This window comes from Mustela erminea, chromosome 12 (assembly GCF_009829155.1).
Source record: "Mustela erminea isolate mMusErm1 chromosome 12, mMusErm1.Pri, whole genome shotgun sequence".
In the NCBI taxonomy this organism is placed as follows: domain Eukaryota; kingdom Metazoa; phylum Chordata; class Mammalia; order Carnivora; family Mustelidae; genus Mustela; species Mustela erminea.
In genome coordinates this window covers 46777971-46805226 of record NC_045625.1, presented here as the reverse complement: position 1 = coordinate 46805226, position 27256 = coordinate 46777971, and the positions used below count along the sequence as shown (strand labels likewise).

Genomic DNA, 27256 nt, shown 5'->3' with positions numbered 1-27256 from the left:
AGCAGGTTGAGTCATTTGCTGTGGGATTAGTGGGGATTTGAATGGCTCCTTCCTGATAGCATCTGAAGGTAGGTCTCCCTTGAAACCTATGGTCCTACTTCATTATAAGAAGACTATGAGGGACGCCTGGGTGGCTCAGTTGGTTAAGCAGCTGCCTTCGGCTCAGGTCATGATCCCAGCGTTCTGGGATCGAGTCCCACATCGGGCTCCTTGCTCAGCGGGGAGCCTGCTTCTCCCTCTGCCTCTGCCTGCCATTCTGTCTGCCTGTGCTTGCTCTCTCCCCCTCTCTCTCTCTGATAAATAAATAAAATCTTTAAAAAAAAAAAGAAGACTGTGAGAAGCCCATATACTTTTTTCCCTCTTTATGATAAGCCTCTCTTCACAATATACTTGTTGGCTAAGACTACTATTCTTGGTAAAGAAACTGTAAATTTGGTGTCAAAAAGTTAAGTGAAATACGATGCAAAACAGGAGGTTGCCTGGGGTGAACAAAAGGTGTACAACTCTCCTTGTATGGTCAACTTTCTTGGATTAAAAAAAAAAAAAGTTACTTAGTTATTCTTAAGCTTAGAGGTTAGAAGTGTTAAAGGCAGACCTTTGATTTAACTCACAGATCACAGATCTTCCTGAGTAACTGCTTTCTAATCTAGAAAAAGGTTCTTGAAGGAAAAATAATGTGTTTTCCACATGAAGGCTACCTATCTATGAGTTAATTTCCTAGACAGTTTCTTTGGTGACATAGGTATAGACACAGTCTTAGGTTTGCTAGCATTGTGACATTTTTGCTATCCCCAAGCCCAGTAAACTCATATCAATAGCTCATTTCTGTTTCAAATTATAAGGTAGGGGCCTTTAAAGATTTTAAGAAGTTATTTGCCAAAGGACTTTAGGAATTTGATTTGACTTTAAGATATTAAAAGTTGAGGGTCTTTACACACCTTTCAAAAGAACATGGAGAACATTTGGAGATCTTTAATCCTTAGTAATAACTATTCCTTTTAAAAGTAGATTAAAAATTTTCAGTTTGAGCTGTTAAATGAAGCCTCGTATCAGGGAAACTGGGATTCCTGGTTCCCTTTAGTGAGAAATGGTATTTGAGATTAAGATCTGGGCACTAGGGGTGTTCATTGCTACTGTGATAGCTTTTAAGCCGTTCTGTAAATAGAATCTTAGTTAATGTCTACGTATAGATTCACATCTATATGTATAGGTTTACGTATGGAACCTTAATTCTATTCACAGAATCTCTGTGTATACACATATACGATACATGTACACATATATAAATTACATAAACACATGCTGTATGTATGCATATCCATAAATTCCACAAATACATATATATGTCTCCATACACATGTATAGAAATATGTGTATTAAAAATCTTGAGCCCATACTACCAGTTTGGTTCTATGCTCACAGGGTTTTTGTATCCTCTGTTCCATATTAGTTTGTCCTTCCTTCCACAGTGAGAAAACCATGGTTCTCCATACATTAATTTATTATTTATTATTTATTAGTTTATTAGTTTATTTGCTAAATCCTATAATAGATATGAAATAATTTCAGAATTCTTTTGCCTATACCATTCAAAAACAGACCTGTTACTAAGAATTCAGAACGTGTTTGCTGTTCTTCAACCCCTGCTTTATGCCTGGCCCAAGCCCCCGCGTCAGATGCTGCAGCCACGAGGGTGCTGGAGTAGCTCGTTCACTGCCATTTCATCCCTGTTATATGGGTTTTTTGTTGATGTTATTTTTTTTAAGGTTTTATTTATTTGACAGAGATCACAAGTAGGCAGAGGCAGGCAGAGAGGAGGAAGCAGGCTCCTCGCTGAGCAGAGAGCTGATGCGGGACTCGATCCCAGGACCCTGGGACTATGACCTGAGCCAAAGGCAGAGGCTTTAGCCCATGAGCCACCCAGGAGCCCCTGTTGATGTTATTTTTTGAAATAACATTGGATTAATTTGTTTCAGCTTGCTTTCAGTTTTAGTGTTTTTTTCCTCTTTCTTATCCTTTTTTATTTTTAAAAGATTTTTGTTTATTCTCTGAGTATACAGAATATTTCTTTTAAAGATTTTATTTATTTATTTGACAGAGAGATCACAAGTAGGCAGAAAGGCCGGCAGGGGTGAGGGGAAGCAGGCTTCCCGCTGAGCAGAGAGCCTGATGCGGGGCTTGATCCTAGGACCCTAAGATCATGACCTGAGCTGAAGGCAGAGCCTTAACCCTCTGAGCTACCCAGGTGCCCTGAGTACACAGAATATTAACATGATTTCAAGTCAAAATTATAAAAATAGGAATTCTCAGAGGAAAGTCACTGCTCCCCTTACCCCTTGTAGGTAACCATGTGCATAGTTTTCATGTTGCTCATTGATTGCTTTTTTTTTTTCTTTTTTTGGTAAAGAGATGCAGGTACGTGTATGATTCGCCACACAAAAGGGAGCATAACACATGTTGTTATGCATTGTGCTGTAAGTCTCTTCATGTCTTTGGGAAATTGCTTCACATGAATTCATAGTGATTTTCCTCATTCTCTTTTCTAGCTGCATGGAAATTAGAAATCAGCAATGAGCTGAGATTCAGAGAGAGAATGAGCGAGAGGGACAGAGAGGGAGATAGGTCTACTGCTGTATGATGTAGGGATTTGGGGGAAAAAGATGAGTAAGAAACATTTTTTTCTGGAAGTTTTTCTCTGGATTGTGAGGTGTAATTCGTTGCACTTTCTAACCCCTGAGAAAACTTCAGAAAAGGCCACTTTTCTATTGGATATGTCACTTTGCTGAAGTGGATATGAAAGTGTGACAAGAGGGTTCATTTTATTTTAGTTACAGGAGAAGGTCAATGATATCATACAACGGGTCATTGAAAAGTCCTTTTCAGTGGTGGCAAATGGTATACAGGCCTTGCTGGGCTGTATGAAAAGAAGCAATAGCTGGCCACATCCCTATCCTCTGGGAATTGGAAGTCTTATTCTAGACAAGGGGATTTCTCACTCAAGGCAGCAGACACTGCAAAATTTGTGTGGAGAGCACAGCCCCAGAATCATCACTGCATAAAACTTTCAGTGACAGTCTGGAATCCAGGCGGTTAGATGCTGACGTCAGAGCTGGGTTATTGTGCTAGAATCCGAGAACTGGAGATGAAAGGAGACCCAAACATCTCAAGATAAACAGGGAGGGACTTAGAATGATGATGTTCCAGCTAGAACAAGTGTGGCGGTTCCCAGCCTCTTTTGAAGTTCTGGTTGGGGTGGGGTGGGTCAGCTGAGTTTACTGAACCTGAGACACAAACATGCAGAAATCCAAGGACTAAGATAGAACGCTAGACAAAAGGGCCAGAGAGGGAGCTAAATCGAGTGAAAGATCAGTGTGAAGGGAAAATATTTAAATTTCATTTCTACATTTTAGAAAGAGATTGAAGACAGAATGTGATAAAGCAGCCTTGTTAGGCAAACCATGGAATACCCAAACTCAGACAAACATCTGAAAGTGAAAATTCTATTTTATGTGCCAGATTGTAAGTTTAAGTAACTTACTTCCTCAAGGGATTGAAAATATGCCTGGTAGAAATTTCTAGATGAGTGATGTGGAAATGACTAAGAATGTAGAGGCATTCAAATGTTTTTTCGGGGGCGGGTTGTTTTTTTGTTTTTGGTAAGACAGGAGGTAAAAGCTTATAGCTTGACAGATTGCAAAACGTGTCTTCCGCTTCTTCTTCTCTTTATTTCTTTCCTCTTTCACTATTGAATTTGTGACAAACATCTATATAAAAACGTGAAAGCCAAAACAAAATGCCCTTAATAAAATTTGTCTAGCTGACTTATAAAGATCGTCTTTAGAGTTAAAAAATAAAAAGGAAATTAATTTTTTATTATGTTCGATTAGCCAACATATAGTAGTACATCATTAGTTTTTTGTGTTTTTTTAAAATTAAATTTATTTATTTTCAGCATAACAGTATTCATTATTTTTTCACCATACCCAGTGCTCCATGCAATCCGTGCCCTCAATAATACCCACCACCTGGTACATCATTAGTTTTTGATGTAGTGTTCAGTGATTCATTAGTTGCATGTAACACCCAGTGCTCATCACCACACGTGCCCTCCTTAATGCCCTTCAGCTGGTCACCCCATCCCCCACTCCACTCCCTTCTGTAACCCTCAGTTGTTTCCAGATCCCAGAGTCTCTCATGGTTTGTCTCCCTCTTTGATTTCTTCCCATTCAGTTTTCCCTTCCCCTCTGGTCCTCTGCGCTAGTAAAAGGAAATTAATTTAAACTTAAATTTTCAGAGTCATAGTATTTTTTTCTGAGTTTGTTTGGTGTAGTATTGTTCTTAATCTTTTCTGTGTCATGGACAACTGTGGCTGTCAGATAAGGTCTACGGATGTCTCTACATAATGTTTTTTAAATGGATAAAATCAAATATAGCAGACTACAAAGAAGCTAGTTATAAAAAATAAACCAATTATCTTGAAACATGGGTATCCAAAAATTTAAAAATTTAAAAATCGTGATCTGGTAATATGTACACACTAAAAATATCACTTTATAACAGAGTAGTCACTGTAGGTTTATTATAATGAGTACTATAATTCTAATGAGATGAGTATAAAATATTGTGTGATATCTGCAAAATAACTGTTATATGATATAAAAATATCTGAGATTCGTAATTGTGAAAAAGTCAGTTTGTTACAACTACTATTGTCTGTTGTTTACATTCTAAATGGAAAGAAATTCTACTAATGAATAAATATGAAATTTTTTCTATTCAAGTTCACAGACTCCCTGAGTTCTAAGCATTATGGACCCCACTTAAGAACTTCATTCTAAGGAAATCATTATATTTTATGATACCTTCATAGAAAAGATATGGATCACACTCCATGTTACTGCAGTATCATTTAGAATAGCCAAAAATAGGAAAAATCAATGTGTCCATCAACAGGTGAATGGCTTAAAAAAACGTGGAATATATAGACAATGGAACACTATGTAGTTTTCAAAAAGGAGTTCCGCCAGCCGCAACAACACAGATGAACCTGGACGACATTATACTAATATTAGTCATAGAAGAACAAATACTACATGATCCCACTTAGATAGGGAATCTGAAATAGTCAAAATCATAGAAGCAGAGACTACACTGGGGGATGGGGAAAATGAGGAGTTATTGTTCAAGGGTTCTAAAGCTTCATTATGGGAGGGGTGCCTGGGTGGCTCAGTCGTTTAAGCGACCGACTCTCGATTTCATCTCAGGTCATGGTCTCAGGGTCATAAGAGCAAGCCCTACATGGGGCTCCTCGCTGAGTGTGGAGCCTGCTTGAGGTTCTTCCTCTCCCTCTGCCCCTTCCCTCCACTGGTGCACACCTGCACACTCTCTCTCTCAAAAAAAAGCTTCAGTATGTGTATACATCTTCAGCAAGTGGCATAAGTTCTAGAGATCTGCTGTACAACATAGTAACTGTAGTTAACAACACAATACATGATAATAGTGTACTTCAAAATTTGTTGTGATGATACCACAGGTGTTTACATCTGTCTGAACTCATCAAATTGTACCTTAAATATGAGTACATCAATGTTGTATATCAATTATACCTAATAAAGCTGTCAAAAATAAAGATGGGATAAAAGTATGGGTCATTGATACAAGCCTACAAGAATAAACATGACCCCATATATTGGCTAGATACTTTCCCCAGTGCATTTCTAATTTCAATGATTATTTACATGTTTTTGCACTTATTTATTTCTTTGAAATAGTACACTTATTTAATATCTTGACTACTTGTTAGAATTTATTCTTTCTACTGATTTGCATGCCTGGAGGCTGGTTTTATTGCGTATAAACACCTTGCCACCTTATCTGTGGGAGTTCTTTGAAGCCTAAGTTTAACGGCTTTCCTCTAGAAAGAATTTATGTTTACTTCTGTCAGGTGCTGGATGAGGGGTCAGGGGTGGGGCCTAGGGGAGAGGCATCAGTAACCAAGGAATCTTGGAAATTAAATTTTCAGCTTTGTTTTTGTTTTTAAGGTCCACACAGGTTTTGAGACCAGAAGGTCTTAAAACTGGGTGAGTGCAGAATTAAGGCTAGTAACTTTCTGGGTATTTTATTCTCCAACCAGATATAAGTTCTCCAACTAGATATAAGGATATACTTTTGTGACATCTTCAAAAGTGTGCTCTTGGGCACCTGGGTAGCTCAGTGGCTAAGTGTTTGCCTCCAGCTCAGGTCATGACCCCTGGGTCCTGGGATCAAGCCCCGCATCAGGCACCCTGCTCAGTGGGAAGCCTGCTTCTCCCTCTCCTGCTCCTCCTGTTTGTGTTCCCTCTCTTGCTGTCTCTCTCTGTCAAATAAATAAATAAAATCTTTTTTTTTTTTTTTTTTTAAAAAGAACTGTAGAAAAGAGACTCAGCAAGAACAGCTGACTGTTGGACATTATATAAGTCGGGATCAGAACTGAGGTCTCCAGCTGTGTCTGCCAGGTCACCATAGCTCATCTTCTTTCCTTTTATGCTGTCTTGGATTTTTTTTCCCTTGGTCTTGATGTAGCATTATACTATGCACATTATACTAGAATGTTAGGCTCATTCTGACAGATTTTTGCCCGTTTTATCCCCTTGTGCACACCTAGCATATAGAGCAGAGCTGGTACATAGTACATAGTACATAGTCAGTATATATTGATCAGATCAACCAGTAAGTGCTACCATATAGTTTTCATAATGACGAATTTTGAGGCAGTATACCATACTGTTGAGCTGATTAATTAGGGTAGTGTGTTTTTACAACTTATATTAAGATATAGTAACATCTGCCTTATAAGGGCAAACGTTCTCAGAAACTAGTTCATCATTTTCTTTTCTTGCGCTCTTTCCATGGTACCCCAATTGTTTTCAGTGTTATTGTTTTCTTTCTTAAAAGATTTTATTTATTTATTTGACAGAGAGAGAGAGACACAGCGAGAGAGGGAACACAAGCAGGGGGAGTGGGAGAGGGAGAAGCAGGCATCCCGCTGAGCAGGAAGCCTGATGCGGGGCTCGATGCTGGGCTCAATGCAGAGCTTGATGTGGGGCTCGAGGCAGAGCTTGATCCCAGGACCCTGGGATCATGACCTGAGCCAAGGGCAGATGCTTAATGACTGAGCCACCCAGGCACCCTTTTTCTTTTCTTTTTTCTTTTCTTTTCTTTCTTTCTTTGTTTTTTTCTTTCTCTCTCTTTCTTTCTCTCGCAAGTCACATCACAGATGCTCTCCCTTTCATCTACTGCACTGTTCTTGCAAAGATTAGTCACAACAGCAACGTGATCTTAGGCATTTCTTCTGCTGTGCAGCTGACCATGAAGCAAAGTAAAAGGGCGAACTATTTATAAATCAAGCGGTTACAGGTGCAGAGAATAGATAAGAGTTTAGCTTTGTCCAGGTTGGGAGACTATTCTTACTGAATTTCCTTGTTTAGGATAGTCCAGTGCAGGCTCAAATTTACAGTCAGTTCTAGGGTTTTGTTTTGTTTTGTTTTCCTTAAGCATGTATCATTTTTTTTTTTTAAAGCTGAACTTACTCCCACTTAAGCTGCTTGAAAAGTCTGTCATTGTCAGAGTCCATAACATGGGTTAATTTTTTTTTTCATTCAACAACTGTTTATTAAGGACCTGCTATAAGCTAATACTATGACAGGAGATGATACAATTGGCAAAGAAAACAACAAAATCAGTGATATATAAGAATACTTGCTCGGGCTTTTATGTGTGAACAGAGCTGTGTGAACACCCAGGAGAGAGCTGTCCTCCTCTGCTGTGGGCAAGGGCAGTTCCACATACTTGCCTTTTGGTTGACGTGGCCCGTGCCTTCCACACTTATCCCCAAGTGATCTTGCCAGACTCTTGCCCAGCATTTTTCTTTCTCCATAATTTTCCACCCAAAGTGGATTTGTAGCTATTACTTGTTAATAGATATCTTTAATATTTATTATACAATATTATGGGGCACCTGGGGGGGTCACTGGGTTGAACCTCTGCCTTCGGCTCAGGTCATGATCTCAGGGTCCTGGAATCAAGTCCCGCATCAGGATTTCTGCTCAGCAGGGGACCTGCTTCTTTCTCTCTCTCTCTCTCTCTGCCTGCCTCTCTGCCTACTTGTGATCTCTCTCTGTCAAATAAATAAATAAAATCTTTAAAAATATATTTATTATGCAGTGTTATCATTTACAATTAAGAGTTGCTGATTTCTCCAGGAAGGGAGAGGGATGGTTCTCGTTCTATCTCCTCCTCATTCCCTGGTGGTGGCTTGTATTCATTTCAGTCATCTCACATGCATGCGCCTAGAAGACACCAATCCCAGTTTGGTCCCTAAAATTCTCTTTTTCCTGTTTTGTTTAAGTCTCCTAAATTCTTTGAGGCCCACCTACTTTTATTTATGTAGGTATGTTTTGTGTGTGCTCTTGCCCACCAGAGCCTCTCTTGCCTTCTCGAATTGTAGAAGTATTGACTATGCCCGTCTTTGGTAAATGAGATTTGTTTGATCCTACCACATGTTCAGTATTTTTACCTTGAATAATCTGGGTATTCTTTTTAATAGTATTGTGAAACTTTCTTTCCCCAATTTTTTCTTTTGATTTCAAGGGCTGGGTGTTCCATTCCCACCCACCCAGCCCGCTGTACACAGAATCGGGCTTCAGAGGCTCATTTTTAGAATTAGGGTGTTAAGTCACACAAAAATAACACAAAGTGCTTATGCTCATAGCGTAAATGTTGATTCGCCACAGGTTTAGTCTTTCTTTTTTCTTTCCCTTTTCCTTTCTTCTCTTTAATTCTTACTAATCTCACATTCATCCATTCTTTATTTCTATAACAAAAAAAATCCAAAATACATATGTTTCTAGCACTTTGCAAGCACAGTGTGTACACAAACTAATAAGACAAGGAATCTGCTAGGGTAGATGGGAAAACATACAGCCTGAAATATCAAGAAACAAGAGCTGGCTCTATGCTATTTTTGTCCAATACATATTTCATGTTGGGTTTGACTCTTTGATGTCTGTGAACCACCTATTACTTCGGGAGAATTTTGTTACCCATTTAGATTTTCTGCCTCGGAGTCTTAAGCTCCTGTGCCAGATATGTTGAATTTTTTATAAAGCTCAAGTAAGACACAGTATCTGTATTGAGGCTTACCACTGTGCATTTGAGAAAATTGGTTTTTCTGTAAAGAAAAAATCTCCTGTCACCCTGACCCCAGGTAATGGGTTTTCAGATGTATTTAGGAAATCTGGTCATCCGGGCTGCCTCTTATCTCTGAGAGTGACCCAACTGAGTTGGATGCATATTTATTGAGAGCCCACAGGGAGGAGCCCCAACCCCCTGCAGCAGCTTCAACAGGTTTGATGCCGAGGTGGGCCGTGATGGGGGAGGGGAGCCATCAGAAGAGACAGGAGCAGACTCAGGGTGGCAAGGGAATTCAGAAGTCTGCGGTGTCTATTGTCTTAGAAATATCTGAGGGTGTAGTGGGAAAGCAAGGTGAAATTTTTCTGCAAGGGGTTGGAACACTTGGCTGCAAGTGGGAAGCTACATATGACCAACACAATTAGGCTTTGGCTTTCCATCCAACGATGAGTCAGTGTCAGGTGAGGCTATGACGCACTAAGAGTTCTGGGCCAGCAAACACGTGCAACCGTGAAGCATCTCCAACTGATCTTTGGTCTGATAGGACCGGAAGGCAGCAGTCTGAATCGCAGTGCTCCCTGAAGTCCCCTAGCAGAGTTCTGTTTGGCAAGTTTTTTCTGGGACTGTGTGCGAGTTGCTGTGAGAGGCCATACCTGTCCAGGCTCCCATCCCAAACCACAGAACGTTCCTATTCATTCTTTTGTGGTGTTTCAAGAAACGCGGGGAGTGAAAAGGTCATGTAGGTGCTTTTGCTCTCATTTTTGGAAATGACGTCTATTGTGGGTAGGAAGTATATGGTTTCTCAGGTCCTTTGAGCCCTTGGTGTCAACTCAGGATTGAAATCACTCACAAAATTTCAAGACAATGCAAAGACAAAGGGTGGTCTACTGCTAAAAAACAAACAAACAACAAATGATGAGCTGGGGAGAAGTTCTGTATCTACACCATAATCACCTTCTTAGTCTTTTGTGCAGGTGCTAGCAGTTATAGGCATATAACTCCTGGAGGTCATCAATGGCTGTGCCTAATTCTGGGATTTTCAAATTAGGGACGAAATGGGTGGGAATAGGGATACAGTGGTGTCCTCTAAGGGCTGGACACAGTAAATCCTAACATCTTTCATTTGCGTCTCATCCATTCTTTTAACAAATATGTCTTAAGTACCTACCATGGGTGCTAATTATTGTCAAGAGATATGGAAGCATATAGTCTTGCATGCTTTTTTATCCCATGTCAAGATGGGCAACATTCAAATTCTTTCTGTCTTTGGGCTTAAAGTCTTTCTCCTGTTTCTTTCCTGTACTGCTCCTTAAAATGAGAGTCTCTTTGTCCTTTGAGTATGTACTAAGCAAAAAAAAGGAAAGTATATTTCTGACCCTTAACTCTTGCAGAATAGTTTTGAATAACTGCCATAACTGTTTAAAGAATGCATATGCATAGAACATATTACATTTATGAAACATGTCTCATACTTGTTTCCATGTAGCATTTGTAACAAGGCAGAAACTGTCCCCATTTTATAGATGGTGACTCAGAGGTCCAGCAGCTTGATTCTATCTGGACACATGGCAGAGCCTGGACTGCAAAGGGGGGTCTGGCACTTCTCCCACTGCGTGACACTTCTTCTACACATGTCAAGGGCAGCTGGATATTGGCATTCCTTTCAAACTCCAATCAAAGTGACTCCTGCAACTATTTGAAATATTAAGTTGTGCGTTGGTATCCTTCCTTTATAACAGATGGGAAATATGACACACAAAGAAGAAGATCTAAAGATCTGAAAAGGCATCTGCAAATAATCTGATCACCTTGTAAACTGTGTCAGACACATTTTTGAGTTGGTTGCTTGCTTATTATTTATTTATTTTAGGTCTGGGTTGCTTTTATGGATTTAGTTTTAAGGAGCATGGCATTGTTGACATTCATTTTACTCTAAAATTTGTTTTTGGGAGAACCAGAACTTCTTAATTTTGGTGTGGTAGTATTTATTGATTAGTGTGTACATGCCAGACACTGTGACATGTTACATTTTTTTGCTGTCTTAACAACTTTGTGAGAAAAATACTACTATTATTTTAATATTATAGGTAAGAACGTTGAGGCACTGAGAAATGAAGCGACTTGCCCAAGGTTATACAGCTAGCAAGTAGGAAAACTGGGGCCTGAACTGGGCTGTTTTTTGTTTTTTATTTAATTTAATTTTTTCTTTTTATTAACATATACTATTTTATTAGCCCCAGGGGTACAGGTCTGTGAATCGTCAGGCTTATATACTTCACAGCCCTCACCATACCCCATATCCCCTTGAATTGGGCTGTTTTTAACCACAACATTATAATGCTCTGTAATGCAGAGATGGTTGTGTGACTGTTCCAAGGTCACTAATGGCTTTGGTCTTCAGATTCATTATTCATGAAAAGAGATTGCACTAGATAATTTAGTTACTTAGCAGTACTCTTTATTTGTGTACATTCTCTATTTAATCCTCACCGTATGGACCTAGAGTCCTAGCCTTAAACATAGATAGTACTAATATCCTCATTTTACATAGGGGAAAATAGGACTTACGTCAAGTACCTACGAAAGGTGACATAGCTGGTGTAAGAACTGAGATTCACATCCAATATTTTAATCAATATAAGTAACTGCCTTTCCTTTTTAAGAGCTTGTGGAGCCCTAAAATTCCATACATTGAATCCTGCAATTTATTTCACAATAATAATATGTTCATTTCGTAAAACCATGAATTTATAGTTTTTCCAAGAGATGACCTTAGTGTACAAATGGCTGCCAATGTTTGAGAACCACTGACATAGATAATAGCAGTCTTAACAATGAAACATTGTGCTAATAATATTATATTATTATTTTTTCGAGGAGTCACATGCGTAGCAAACAGGATGTAACCGGACATGTTAGGCAAGCTGTTGCTAACTCAGAAGACTAAAGGGGATTAAATTCTCATTATTACTCACAGTTAGTCCCCAAATATCTGTGTATGTTCAGTTTCTTCAGTTTGGCAGGAAGTTTTAGAGAACCAAACAGCATGCCCTTCCGCCCCTGGCATATTCATAAGCTATTTTGGGGTGAGTCATCGGAATTCTGTGGTTTGTATATCCTGAGGGAAGAGAAGAGACACTGTATGGTTAGCATTTATTTGAAACTGTTAGTTGGGGGAAAAAATTCTTTGATAAAGTTCAACATTAGGTAAGAAATGCCTGTGGAAGGATCTCTCCATTGTTGTAAGATTTGGCTCATATTCACGTGTCTGGGAATATCATACAAATTTAAATTTTCAGACTGTTCCTATGCACAGCATGTGTACCCAGAAGCCAGGGAGTTGGGAGTAAATAACAAAGACTTCACAACCGGCGGAATGACTCTTTTTCTGACCTTAGACTCTCTGCTCCCCAATGCCAGAGTAATGTTCAAAGTTGGATAAAGTTGTGGATACATGAAAACTGAGAGACCAGGCCAAACCTCTGAGGTCCATCGGATATGACCAATATTATAACTGTGGGTCATGATTTTTTTTTGTTTTAATCCATTTTTATTTTGTGAATTATCTAATTTAATCATAATATCTAACTTCTGGTAGGTTCTGTAAATATTTTTGTGTATGTAACAGGCAAAATGTTCTCTTGAAAAAAATCGTGGATTGTAATTAAATAACTACAACAGTAAAAAATAAGTGTGTAAGAATTACTTTTCCTCCTTGTAGCTACAAGGGAGCCTGAGGGGGGAATTCCAGCCTTCAAAAAAATTTTTTCTCGTCTCATCAGGAAAAGAAACTGGTTATTATTGGAAGAAGGAAGAAAATACAAGTTAGTTGGGTGCTTATGGTGTGTCAGATGCTACAACTGGAGTCCAGTAAGTCTCACAGGGGCGCCTGGCTGGCTCAGTCAGTAGAGCACGGGACTCTTGATCGCTGGGTTGTGAGTTCAAGCCCCACATTACACGTGGAGTCTGCTTAAAAAAAAAAAAAAAGGCTCATAAAGACTGTATAGATCTGAGGAGAGTATTACTTTCAGAATTGCAATGGGCCTATGGTCTACAGTATCAGTGGTCTGTAAGACAGGGTGATCAGGAGGGGAAGTGGTGACATCTGATACCTGTGTGCAGTTACCCATGTGATTAGGACCACCTGACAGGCGGCTGTAGACAGACACAGTCATGGTGGACAACTTGGATGGCCCTCATATGGGATGAGTTAAAATATTGCCCTGTTTTCTGAAGAATAAAGAAACTATGGTTTGATCCTTAAAATGCTTTTAGATGGAACATAACTGGGCATTACATAGCACTGAAATACATAATGAGCAAAAGTTCTCTTTAATTTCCTCTCAGTCTCCTGATTAGGTCAAGTAGGAAGTTTTAGTTCTGCATTAGTAACATTTGAACTGTTCTCAGAGCAGGCCACCCTCTCTCTCCCTAGACTTGAGTAACAACTTACTTAAACCACTTCTTTGCTCAGTTGCATTTATTTATGGCAAGTGAAATGGATTTTCTACATGTGTGGAGTAGACATTAAAAAAATTGGTCCATATAAAAAAGTGAGTTGGTTTAAAATAATATTAACTAAATAATCATACAAACAATTAGCTGAATGGGCCTCGGGGGCCAACCTGAAGAGGTTACTTGGCATTTAAAACTTTACCACTTTGGTGATTAAGAGGCAGATGGTTTTTACAAAAGCAAATAGAAAACTTAGTTTGTATTGGTTCTCCCTGCTTGTCCAGAGGAGTCCTGCTCAAAGTATTGTCCACAGACCAGTGCTGGTCTGTGAACTTTTGTCTACCTGGAAGGAGAGAAGTACAGAGTTGCAAGTAATCGTTTAGAAACTTTTATAGCTTACCACCATTGCTTTGACACTGAATCACATGAAATGTCTTTCTAACAACTTGTTTTTATTGTAGAGCACTTTACAAAAGCAGTGGTCTGGAATGGATTAGAAAAGAAACATTATAGTTTCAGAAGCACTGATGGTGTATGTTTAGAACAAAAATATAACAAGGAAAGTGGCAGCCTAAACTGTCCCAATAAAGAATATGTGTTTGTGTAAAGTACGTGATCTTCGTGGAATCAAGAAGAATGAGAGTAAGGAGGCTAAGATAATAACCAGTTTGTAAGGACTGGGATGGTCTCAGTCTTTTCCTTATTGTATCCTCAGGATCCATCATGAGTAAGCACTCTATACATATTGTTGGATGAATGAATGAATGAATTAATGAGTAAATGAATAAATGAGCTATGGCGTTTGGCAGGTGGGTCTAATGCAATCACTGGAGAGTATGCTCAGTTATAGAGAGTGGTAGCTCATTATGCTTTCCCAGGCATCTCACAGCACTGTTCATTTCCCTTTGTTCTGATTATATAAACAACAAGTCAACTTGTATTAATTAGATTGTCATTGTACCTCGACTCCAAGAAGGTGGTGCCTTAAGTTTAGAATAATTTTTAATTCCAGGCTATATACCACAACAGGAAGGATAGGTTGGGTTATATTTCAGAACAAACAACCCCAGTGTCTCAGTGGCTTAGCCCAATAATTATTTCTTTCTTTCTCATACACATGCCCAGCAAAAATTGACATAGGGCTTTGTTCCATGTGGTCATCTCTGCTTCCATACTAACCATAGCAGGGGATGTGGCAAATCAGACCCTGCCTCTTGGATCTTCAGCCTGGAAATGACATGTTTCACTCCCATGTATTTATTTATTTATTTATTTATTTTTGGCTAAAGCAATGAGCATGTCTAGTAACAACAGAGCGGGGGAAAAGTGAGAAGCAGGAAATATTTTGTGGAAAGTGTTGACATATACATTCCTTTATTGTGAATTACATGAACAAGCATTCTTCCCTCTTTGATTGGTCTTTTGTGACTACCATCAGCACTGAGTTCCTGCCCTTTCCGATCTCTGGACTGAATCTTGAATGTGGTGACTTCTGGAACGTACGGCTATGTGTATCCCTTTGCCTCAGCCATCAGCTCGCTTACTTTAGCTATTCAGTTCTGTTTTTTTCTATACTTTCAAGTGACGTCTGCGAGAGCATATCAGTTCCTTTGGTTCAAATTCTTTCTCCACTGACCAAACTTTTCTGCTGAATACATCTTTCCAGAAGAAGGCAGATAGTGGGTCTTAGATCTTGGTCAGGGAGATTTCTTCTAGTGAAATTTTAAAATTACTGTGAATATAAACATAAAGATTCTTACGTGGGATTGTTGGACTGAGTCCACTTCCAAGAGGCTCATCAATCCTGAGAAAATCAAGCATACTACATTTCTAGAACTGCAAACCTGGATGATAGGTTCTAGATCCCTAGTGACCTATATATTCTTCTTTCCTTCCTTCAATTCTTTCTCCACCCACTGCTTTCTTCCTTCTTTTTTCCCTTCCTTTCATCCATCCATCCATCTACCTATCTAGTCTGTCTGTGATCTTCCAAGGCAAGACATAATTACATATCTAGATTGGGCTAGAAAGGATACTTCTGAAGTGCATGAAAACTTTTACTATCTAATGGAATATAAAAGATCTTCACCCTCTTGGCTCAGTCTTCAAACATCTGCCTTCGGCTCAGGTCATGATCCCGGGATCCTGGAATTGAGTCCCTCACTGTGTTCCTTGCTCAGTGGGGAGCCGCTTCTCCTCCCTCTGCTTACTGCTCCCTGTTTCTGCTCGCTCTTTCTCCCTCTCTGACAATAAATAAATAAATAAATAAATGGAAAGGAAAAAGAAAAAAACAGATCTTTACCCCCTTAAGATATATTTAGATAATTTGCTTGTAAATTCACTAGGAAATAAAAGATTTTCATTTATTTATTGGACAGAAAGATTGAGTGCACATACAAGCAAGGGGAGCGGCAGGCAGAGGAGAGGGAGAAGCATGTGGGGCTCGATCCCAGGACCCTTACAGATGCTTACTGACTGAGCTACCCAGACACCCTAGGATTTGCTTTTAAAAAAGTGGCCTTTTTGCTGGCATTATGTGGACTTCCAAAAGCCAAATCAAGATGAGTGAAATCTGACAGTGTACTCAAAAAGCCCACAATTTTCATAATTATAAATCAAAATAATCAGTATTTGCCTCTATCACAGACAGATGGCAGAGGGAGGTAGAGGTTTGAGATGTCTAAATGTGACCTGTAGAAATAGTCAAATGTTACTGAGCTTCTTTCTCTAAAACCCTTTCGCCAGGCTTTCCCCCCCAGCTGCCTATATTGAACACAATAACAGAATGGTTTCTAGATCTTTACAACACTGTGCCCGTGAATACAGACTAATTACCCAGCTGAATAGTAAGAAGGGAGGGATCTTTTATTACTCCTCCGTCAGCTGTTGCACTTCTAGACATGTAGCTAATAATTTATTAGCCTCTAATTTTGGAGGCTGGCTCTAGATGATAAGCCTCATAAAAAGCTAACAAGGAGATGCTTTTGATAAGGTGGTAAATCATTAAATGGAGAAATGACCAGTTGATTTATGACTTACTGGAATACTTTAGACTGCAAAAGATAAGCCTTTCTGTTTTGCGAGTGATATCCCTATTATCCCTTAAAAAAATTTAAACTTGGATTACACAGCACAAAGGAAAAAACACATTCTGGCTAATTTCAGACATCTTCAGTTAGAATAAATTCTCATTACTCAGTATTGGTGTCCCATTTCCTCTCTTGACCACATAGGTAGTTGGTTCAGAAATATTTGTGCCAATGTTTCCTCAGGAGCTGATAGAAATGATAGAATTTATGAAGATAAACATGGGGCAATATAATTTTTTGATAAAATACAATTTATAGCAATATTTAGCTAAGAATTTCTTAGGACTTAGGACTTAGGACTATACATAATTTTGTAGTAATTTAATTAGGCATACATAACAAGAAATTCCTGAAAATGACTGTAAATACTATCTACACTCTTAGGCCAGGTTCTTCAGGGATCACTTGGGGAAAGGTAGTTGGAGGAGGAGGTCATGATGTGTGAAAGCAGGAATCATGTGGAAGACACATTATGTAAACATGGCACAGTTACAAATTAGAGGATTCAGGAGATGGGTCCTTTCCTGAAAGGACCCTGGGAAAGATCGTTATTCTCTCTGGTCCTCATTTGTCTATAGAGTGGAGATTTGGTGGAATATAATATTTCCATGATGTTTGACTTGCTATGGTATATGATTCACTTTCTGAGACAAAAGCATTTTTATATGTATAGTTGTATCCAGGTAGAAATAGATTGTTTCTTATTTTTTCCTTTATTTTTATAACTGCATTTATTTTTCTTTTTTTAAAAACAGATTTCGTGAAAAGAGTTGCTTCAACCTGTTATGGTAATTACAAAAATTACATGCATTATACAATAGGAAATTATTCAGCCTTTACAAAGAAGGAAATCTTGCCATTTGTGATAATATAGATATATCTGGAGAACATTATGCTAAGTGAAATAGGCCAACTACAGAAACACAAATATTGTATGATCTCACTTCTATGTAGAATCTAGAATAGTTAAACTCAGGGCACCTGGGTGGTTCAGTGGGTTAAGCATCTACCTTCAGCTCAGGTCATGATCCCAGGACCCTGGAATCAAGACCCATGGTGGGCTCTCTGCTCAGCAGGGAGTCTGCTCCTCCCTCTGCCTGCTGCTCTGCCGGCTTGTGCTATCTCTCTCTCTGTCAAATAAATGAATAAAATCTTTAAAAAGTAAAATAAAATATTTTATTTCTATGAACTCATAGAAACACTGAGTAGAATGGTGGCTGCCAGGAAATTGAGGGAGTGTAGGATAGGGAAAATGGAAAGAATTTGGTGAAATAGTACAAAATTTCAGTTATGCAAGATGAATAAGTTCTGGAGATGTAATGTACAGCATGGTGACTATAGTTAACAATATCTCATTGTATACTTTCATACCTATGATTTGCTATGGGGGGTAGATCATACGTGTTCTTTTTTTTTTTTAAGATTTTTATTTATTTATTTGACAGACAAGTAGGCAAAGAGACAGGCAGAGACAGAGAGAGGAGGAAGCAGGCTCCCCATTGAGCAGAAAGCCCGATGCGGTGCTCGATTTCAGGACCCTGGGATCATGACCTGAGCTGAAGGCAGAGTCTTTAACCCACTGAGCCACTCAGGTGCCCCCATAAGTGTTCTTAACACAAATTTTAAAAAGGTATGTATGGTGTGATGAATATTTTATTTATTTATTTATTTTAGAGAGAGAGACAGGGAGAGTACAAGCAGGGGGAGAAGCAAAGGGAGAGGGAGAAGCAGACTCCTAGCTGAGCAGGGAACCTGATGTGGGGCTTCATCTCAGGACCTGGAGATTATGTGCGAGCCCCAGGCAGACACCTAACCATCTGAGCCACACAGGTGCTCCGGTGATTAATGTTTTAACTACTTGATTGTGGTGATCATTTCACAGCGTGTATGTATATTAAAACGTCAAGTTGTACTCCCTATAGATATATAATTTTTACTTGTTAATTACATCTCAGGAAAAATAAAGAAGAAAAAATTACACAACAAATCTGCCTATAAGTGGACTTTTAAAACAACTCAGCTAGGGACGCCTTGCAATATAACAACATCTAGAGACTTTTTTTTTTAAGTACCTCAGAAAAATGCAAGCAGTTACAAGAACGTAAAAACATGCCAATACTTTTTTAACTTTCATAATTCAAATACATTCAGATATTTATTTGGCAATTACTGAGGAGGTCCTTGTTACACTCAGAATGTAAAGCTATTAAAGAAACACATGTGGCTCTTGTCGTTATAAAAGTTGCGGTCTAGTCTTAGCTTTATTCTGATTTTCATTATGATTTTTTCTTAGATTTTCTAGCTGTTTAATAAAGTGTGTTTATGATTTTTTCCAAATTTGTTTTCTTATAATAGTTGTTTTTACTGATTCCAAATATAATTGCATTGAAGAAATAGAGCATGGTTTGAATGATACTGACTGAAATTTACTGAGCATTTTTTATGGTCTGATATGTGGTCTGTTTTCATCAATGTTCCATGCATGCTTAAAAAGAATATGTATTCTCTGATCATATAGGGCTTAATTTGTGCCCATTATGTAATTCTTTATTCCCAAGATTATATTGGTTTACTTTATCTATCCATCATATAGAAGGTATTTAAAAATTTTCCCCACTGATGGTGGATTTGTCAACTTTTCCTGGCAATTTTATTAATTTTTTGGCTTTATATGTTATGAGACCTTGTTGATAGCTACATACAAGTTTAGAGCTTTTATATCATCCTGGCTAATTAAACTAGTGAAACTCTAGGTAACTGTGGCATTGGCTGACAGCAGGACTGCAGCCTCCTGTGAGACCCTGAGCCAGAGCAACTCAGGTAAGAGCAGCTTTGGGATTCCTGACACTGAAACTGAAACTTCCTTCTGAAACTGAAACCAAAACCTCTTTCTGAAGCCATGAGAAGCAACCGTTGGCTTTTTAAAAGTTAAGTTTGGGGTAATTTTTCACATGGTTATACATAACTAACACTATCTGATTTTCTCTATTTTCTCTTTCAGGAACTCTGATTGGCCAACTATTAGCCCTTTTTCATTTGCTCCTCTACATCTCTTACTGTATTTTTTCCAGCTTTCTCTGTGAAGTATTAAGCATAATTTACTCAGGCCTAGCTTCTAGCTTTCTGGTTCTTTCTCTGGCTCATTCTTACCTGCTATTTAAATAATCTAGTGAGTTTTTAATTTTGGCAATTGCCTTTTCATTCCTGGAAGTACTGTTTATTTTTCTCACACATTTTTGCTCATTTTGATAACATCTTATTCCTTGTATTTGTTTCAGAATACTGTAGAGACTTGGATGAAGATGTCCAAAGATCCAGAAAGGATTTGTGTTTCATTTTGACTAGATCCTGGGGTGTTCTTAATCTAGACACACATTTAATTCAATATATTTGAATAATATAATAAAATTTCAATATATTTGCTTTCATGTTCAGGGCTTCCCAGAGGTCTGAATTAAACCTCTAACCCCTGGGGCGCCTGGGTGGCTCAGTGGGTTAAAGCCTTGGCTCAGGTCATGATCCCAGGGTCCTGGGATCGAGCTGCACATCGAGCCCCACATCGGGCTCTCTGCTCAGCGGGGAGCCTGCTTCCCCCTCACTCTCTGCCTGCCTCTCTGCCTACTTGTGATCTCTGTCAAATAAATAAATAAAATCTTAAAAAAACAAAAAAACAAAAAAAACCTCTAACCCCTGACTTTCCTGATGGGAAACTTAAAGTTTTATTATTCATTGGGGAGATATTTTTACTGAACAAAGGACTGAGGTAGCCAAGTTTATAAATGACATTTGCTCACCCCTCTAGTCAGGGTTTGCTACACACTGATGGAAAGCAGTGAGGATTGTTTCCACAGCCTCTGTATCTCCAAGAAGACTGAGTCAATCCTCTTCATCTGGGCAATTCCTGGAGCTGGTTTCTACAGCTATTGTTGAAGAAATGTCCTACCAGTTCTTTCTTTTTTATAGGACAGGCTGGAAATGGCTCTGACTTTTTTTTTTTTTTTTAAGATTTTATTTATCTATTTGACAGGCAGAGATCACAAGTAATCAGAGAAGCAGGCAGAGAGAGGGGAGGGAAGTAGACTCCCTGCTGAGCAGAGAGATAGATACAGGACTCAATCCCAGGACCCTGAGATCATGACCAGAGCAGAGGTTTAACCCACTGAGCCACCCAGGCGCCCCTGGCTCTGACTCTTAACAAGAATGACCTAGCACACTGTGGCTGAGTGCTTGAACATATAAATCTGCCATCTTTAAAACAAATGCAGATCACACTTTTGTATTTCACCTCAAATATAGCACTAGAATCTAAGTTCACAAATTACTATTACTGATATCAATTACTTTTATTTTCAAGACCTATAGGCTTCAAAAACTTTAGAAAGTAGTCTGCTAACTGAAGGAAAATGTCTCTTTACAAATTGGCTTTTGTTTAATGATTCTTAGGCTTTATAAGGCAGACCCAGAGATACTGACCAAGACCTTAATATAGTTGGCTAGTGCTTCTTAAACTCTTTGTAATGCAGGATGATTTTTAACCAATTAGTTTTCTCATTTTTCTGTTTTATTACTTCATTTTTCTTTTCCTCTTGGTTTATAACTTAAAGAGGACAAAATTTATCAAGTATTGACTTAATTTATTCTTTTTCTTTTCTTCTTCCCTAATATAAGCATTGAGAGCAATAAATCTCCTCTAAGTACTGTATTGGCAGCATCCCAGACTGAGATGTAGACTCTCATAATTTTGTTCTTTAAATATCTTACGTGTCTTCCCAACCAAAAGTTTATTTAAGAAGAATTCACTCTTGTGAATGCTGTAAGAAAAAGAGCTTAAAAAGAGGTACAACTAGAGGAAGGACATGGCACAAGATAAAATGATACGTTACTGATATTATGATATTATACCCAAGACAATCAAATAAAAATTTCTTAGAATTGGTAAAAATTTATTGAAAGTGAATGGACACAAAATAAACATTCACAAAATTATTCCTTTCTTCCTTTATGCCAAGATTTAGAAAATAAAATGTTAGGAAGACCCCATACATGATCACAACTATCAAAATAAATCATCCTAAAATTTGGTTACCAGTAAATGTGAAAATCACAAAATTTGCTATAAGTTATAGAAAGGCAAGAAAATAAGTAGACATATCATGTTCATGAGTGAGAAGGCTCAATGGTATAAAGATGTGTATCTTTTTAAATTAATTTCTATCCTTAGTGTAATGTCAATCAGAATCTTAATGGATCAGTGTGGACAGTATGCCCAAATGATCATGAAGCTAATCTGGGAAAATAAATGTCAACAATTCCTCCTGTCTCTCCTCTTGGGGAGGTGGAGGTCTGGGCTGGGTGAGGGGTAGAGATGCGAGGAAGGTAAGGAGGCAGCCTGGGTGCAGAGGATTCGTCATCACCTGGGTCATCTTTAAATGGACAAGGGCAACTCTTGGATAAGACTTTTTGCACATTTCCCACTGGGAAATGAGTGCATTTCCACAATCAACAAATATTCATTGAACATGAGCCATTGTTCTAGGAATCAGGGTTGGAGCAGGGGACAAAACAAAATCCCACCCTTGGGTAACTTAGGTTCTACTCGGAGAGGCAGGCATTCAACTTGGGTTTTGCTGAATGATTCTTAAGCCTTACAAGGGAGACAGGGAAACAACCACCAAGATCCTAATGAAATTAGGAATAAGTGATTTTTAAACCGTTTGTCTTGATTTTTGTTTTTATTTGTTTTTATTTCCAATCCAGGGCAGACAGATAGTTTTGGACATCTGGAATCTTTTGCTTAGAAGCTGTGGTATACCAAAGGTTTCGACACACTCTCAATTTTTGTCCTTATTTCACTCAGAAGTTCTTGGACCACACCAAGGAGCACTGAAGTAAAAGGCTTCTGGAAATGTTTCAGGGCTAGACTACAGGACTACAGACAAGCTACTAATGCAGGTTGGCTGAAGCAGTGAATTTTCCTCCATCCTGCTGGCATTTCACTGTTGTTCCCCTTCATTCACAGAGGAGCACTCAGATTTCTAAAAGTTATGGTTCCTCTACCCTTCAAACTCAGTCTCCATGGCAGGGGCACACGGAGTGCCAACAGTGACAGGTCAGCCAGGCAAATGAATAAGAGTCCAGCCTCTCACTTGTGTTTTTCAAATTCTGAGCCTTTGCCAGCTAGCTCTGTACCCATGGCTATTTTAAATGAGGAATGGCATCTACTGGGAAAGAGTATGGGTAATGTTCTAAAGGAGAGAAAGACAAAAGCAGGTGATGGTCAGAATGTATGTTTCCCTCTTTTGTATAATGAGAAACATCAGGCATTTTCACTCTTGAAGGTCCAAAAATTAATGAACTATCTCTTTTTCCATCTTAAATTCTAATTCAGTTTTTCCTAATACCCAGGTCCCTCAGGCTCTCAGGCATGCTCAGGGTCAAATTATGTCAGAGGAAATTGCTGTTGACTTTTAAAAAAGTTTCAGACCTCTCTGAGCAACGGTTTTCCTATCTGTTAAGCATATAATGATATATAGTGGTGATCCCACTGCAATCTATAATTGTGTCAAATTAATACATCATATACCTTAACTTATCCAATATTATTTGTCCATTATACTGCCATTAAAAAACAAGATACCCCTTTTAGTGTTGTTGAAAGTATTAAATTAATTAATGTTTGTAGAGCCCCTAACACAGAGCCAGGGGTGTTTGAAGCATTTGATAAATATTATCTTAGAAACAAGAGCTGAACAAACAGTTACTGGGTCATACAGACTAGTGATTTATTGGTGATTATGACTTACTTCTATGGCTAGAGTTTCTAAATTCAGGACTCCACTGTGTGTTTCCTGAAAAGTATTTTCTTAAATCCTTTTCCCTTCTGATTCGCATACAAAGAGAAGAGGCGAGCTAGTATAGGACTGTTTCTTTGGGTTGAGTTCACATTTAAATTTTGAATTAGGCTCTGTGGATCCCATTTTTCATTTACCTTACGGCTTGCGCTCAGAGAGCATTTAGTTACAGACCCTCTTAGTTAGGCTTAAGGAGATAAAGACAATGTGTCGCTGAAAGGCAAGGCGCGACCCTGAGGCGCTTCAGAGGAGGGACGTTTTGAAGAGCCATAGAGAAGCTTCTGCAAGCAGACAGGGTGCCCTTCCACAAAGACGTCGGTACTTTCTGGCCCCAAATAAGGTCATCTTTGGCTCATTTCAGTTTCCCTCCCCAGGCAGAAGCAAGCCCAGTCCACAGTGGTTCATCACTTCATTTGGGAATCCTTTTTGACTCTCAGACATAACTATGTCTGAAATCAAGATTAAGGTCTGTGAATCAGGTGAACAAAATGGAAATGAGGGCTGAAAATTCCCCTACCTACCTTGAAAGGCTAACCTGGAGCCAGAGATTGTTTTCTGGGTCAGGTTTATCTTCCCAGGTGTTTTGCAGAAGCCTAGCGAGCCAGTCAGTCGGTATGAGTCATCGGGCTATGGTAAGATTAGAAATTCCTACAACATGATATAGGAGTCCGGCACTGGGGGCAGGGAAATTGAAGGGAAGCGGCCCACTAGGCTTGCATCACCCCCCCCCCCCCCGCTCCCCTCCTGGTGGCCTAAGTTCCATCTAAGTTTTGGGCAGGTGCAGATCAAGACACCTGTTTTATCAATCTTGTTTTTCTCCCTTCCTCTTCTGTACTTTTTTGTGCCCCCTCCCTTCCTGACTGTAAAGCCAGGGCAAGCATATTCAAGTTGGGCGCGTAGAAGCTGATAAGCAGTGTGTGCGCGTAAAAATGTTCAAAAGGGAGAGAAAGTGGAAGAGGAAAGACAGAAGGGGGGAGGGGATGGCAAAAACACGCTGGGAAGGAGAAAAGGACCCGCGGGCGGGCGAGGAGGGGACGCGGAGCCTGCAGAGAGCAAGGGGGAGAAGTCCGTGTTTGTAACTTTGCCAGCGGGGGACGGGGGACGGGGGACGTACTTGGCCAAATGGTGCTTTTCTATTATATGCCCATGAAATAGCGAGAGAGCAAACAGAGACGATCGCACCTGCTCTGTTCAGGGAAAAGCAATTGTTGCAATTCACCTCATTTAAATGTTAAGAGGTTTAGCCATTAGAAACCCGCCAGAGCACAGTTCTGGACAGTGGAGATGGCGCAGCCGCTCGGAGAGTGCCGGAGCTCAGGGGCCCCCAGGGGTTCTGTCCCCCGCGGCGCCCTGCCCCCCGCGGAGAGCCAGGCGGTTCGGGCGACAGCAGCGTCCGCCCGTCCCAGGCCTCCCTGGTCTGTCTTCCTGAAGCCCAAGGAGACAAATCCTAACGGAAAAGGAAAACGAGCAGCTTCGCGGCCCCTTGCTTGACGGAACACCCTTTGATTCACAGAGGTCGGGTGTTGCTGCTTCACTACTCAGGACGGCTTGTCCCTAAGAGCCCGGGAGTCCAAGAACCCGGACAACTGAAGTTCGTTCCCAAAGCGTGTCGTTAACTCGGGCGGAATAGGGGGGAGAGGGAGGGAGAGCGCGCACGTACTGTTTCTCGTATTATTTTTACTTGGAGGACCCCTAGCGGCGGTTTATTGGCTGTGTTCTTCAACCGCAAACGGAAAGAAACCGGGCCGTAGAGGCGGTTTGGCGGGGGCGGGGGTGGGAACTTCCAGGTCGGCGCGCGGGTGCCCCGCGGGAGGTGCCTTCAGTGTGCAGACGGGGCTGCCGTGGCCCTGGGTACCTGGGGGCCCTTGCAAGAGTCTGCAGCCCAATCCCCTCTCCCGGCTTTCACGCCCTAATTGTTTCACAAGTGGTTCTTAATGAGCTCATTGTTTATTTGACACCAATGACCCGATTTGAAGACAGCAGAATGGCCACAGTCTCGTCAATCTGGTCACTTCATCAAGTAATCAGCAGATATGGATGGCTGGCCGCAGGCAGACTTTTGGAGGGCGTTATGAGGAACAAGGCAAAGTTCTGCGTGAAAGGGAACAGGTTTTTTCCCCTCTCCACTTCTGGTGGCGAAGTGCCATCCCAGCTGTGTCCCTAGAGTCAGGGACCTCATCTGACTTGCCTTTCCTTCATCTGTAAAGTGGAAGTGAGTGCACTTAGCTCATAAGGTGGTTGTGAAGACGATGTAAAAACTTAAGGTAACTCCCGCACAGCCCAGTGTCTGGTTGAGAGACCCTCCTCTCTCTCTTCCCGACTCCCATCTATCCCCACCCGAGCCCTAGAAGCTAAACACACGGGGTTCCCCTCCTTCCCCAGCCCACTCTCCCACTCTCTCTTGAGATCACTTCCCTAATAAATCACTTACACACAAGTCATGGTTTCAAGGTCTGCTTTCTGGGAAGACAACCCAAGACAAAGTGATTCCTATTTTCACTATAGGGTGAGTAAGTCTCAAGGTGAATACCAAATTTTAGCAATACTTTGATTCTTCCCATAATAGTTCACAAGGCTTAGTCACCTGCAGAGTAAGTACTCGGATTGCTCATTATTTACTGACTAAAGAACAAACTTATATTTTGGGATTAGTTCTCAACCCACAAACTCCCAGTGAGGGTTCTCACTTGCAGTTCAGATCTGGCTTGTCCCAGATCCGTCTTACAACTCTGTTCCATGAAATCAAGGTAAATCACATGGGGTGAAATCTGGGGAGGCAGAGTTTCCTATTAATATATCCAGCATCAAAACTGGATGTTTTAATAATAAAGTCCCTGGCAGCTGTTGTTTAGGAAGAGATGATATGATCCACTCTTTGCCAGGAAGGTGAGTGATGCTTTTTATTTATTTATTTTTGCATTTGGCTTAACTTTACACAAGATGGTTTCCTTGAGCCTCTCTGCATTTATTATAAATTTCAAATATTTTAATACGACCATCAAAGAGCTGCATATCTAGTCTCCACCCACTCCTACAGCTTCCTCTTGTACCCCTCTTAACCTTTCTTATTATGTTCTGACTCATTATTTTTTTTTAAATCTTCCAATGAGCTCTTTTTCCCCCCAGTGAAATCAGCACGCGAGTGTTCTTCTCTTTGGACCTCTTGTCCTCCTACTTTTCATTTAAATAACTCCTTCCTACTCACTTTTGAGGATTCAGCATCATCTGGCTCACTGAGAGCTCTTTCCTGACCCTAATCTAAATTTGTTCTTTTTCCTTATTCTCTCTCCTTAAAATACTTCCTAGCACCTACCATGATTTTTAGTTACGGTTTGTATTTTTTGACTTATTGTCTATGTCCCCACTAGAAATATATGCTCAGTTGAAAGAAGAAGATGCCTGTTTTGTTTCTTTCCTGTACTTAGCGAGGTATCCCGTTCGTGCAGAGCACTCATTACTGAATTACTGAAACCAATTCTGCTAATAAAAAAAGTTCCCGGATCATTTCCACACACTAACACACCCAACATTTCCCTTGACAAAGCTTTTGTTTTGTTCAGTAGCCTTCTGGGGAATCCCCTTTGCCTCAGAGATTATTTTTGGCTATTGATAGTTTGAAATGAACAAAAATTGGTTCCTAAGAAGAATCTTTATTTTCCTACCATTCAGAAAAATAATTTCTCCCTCCTTAAA

The 27256-nt window shown here is 39.8% G+C and overlaps 1 long non-coding RNA gene across 2 annotated transcripts; it reads right to left on the bottom strand.

The window, feature by feature from the left end:
* Positions 1-8232: 8232 nt before the first annotated feature.
* On the bottom strand, positions 8233-25258 carry LOC116571074. Of its 2 annotated transcripts, XR_004277695.1 has the most exons (4): positions 24085-25258; positions 12144-12286; positions 10641-10860; positions 8233-10058 (listed from the first exon to the last, which is right to left on the bottom strand). It is a non-coding gene; the product is annotated as an uncharacterized LOC116571074 (long non-coding RNA). The 2 variants fall into 2 exon arrangements; XR_004277696.1 differs by lacking the exon at positions 10641-10860.
* Positions 25259-27256: the final 1998 nt, after the last annotated feature.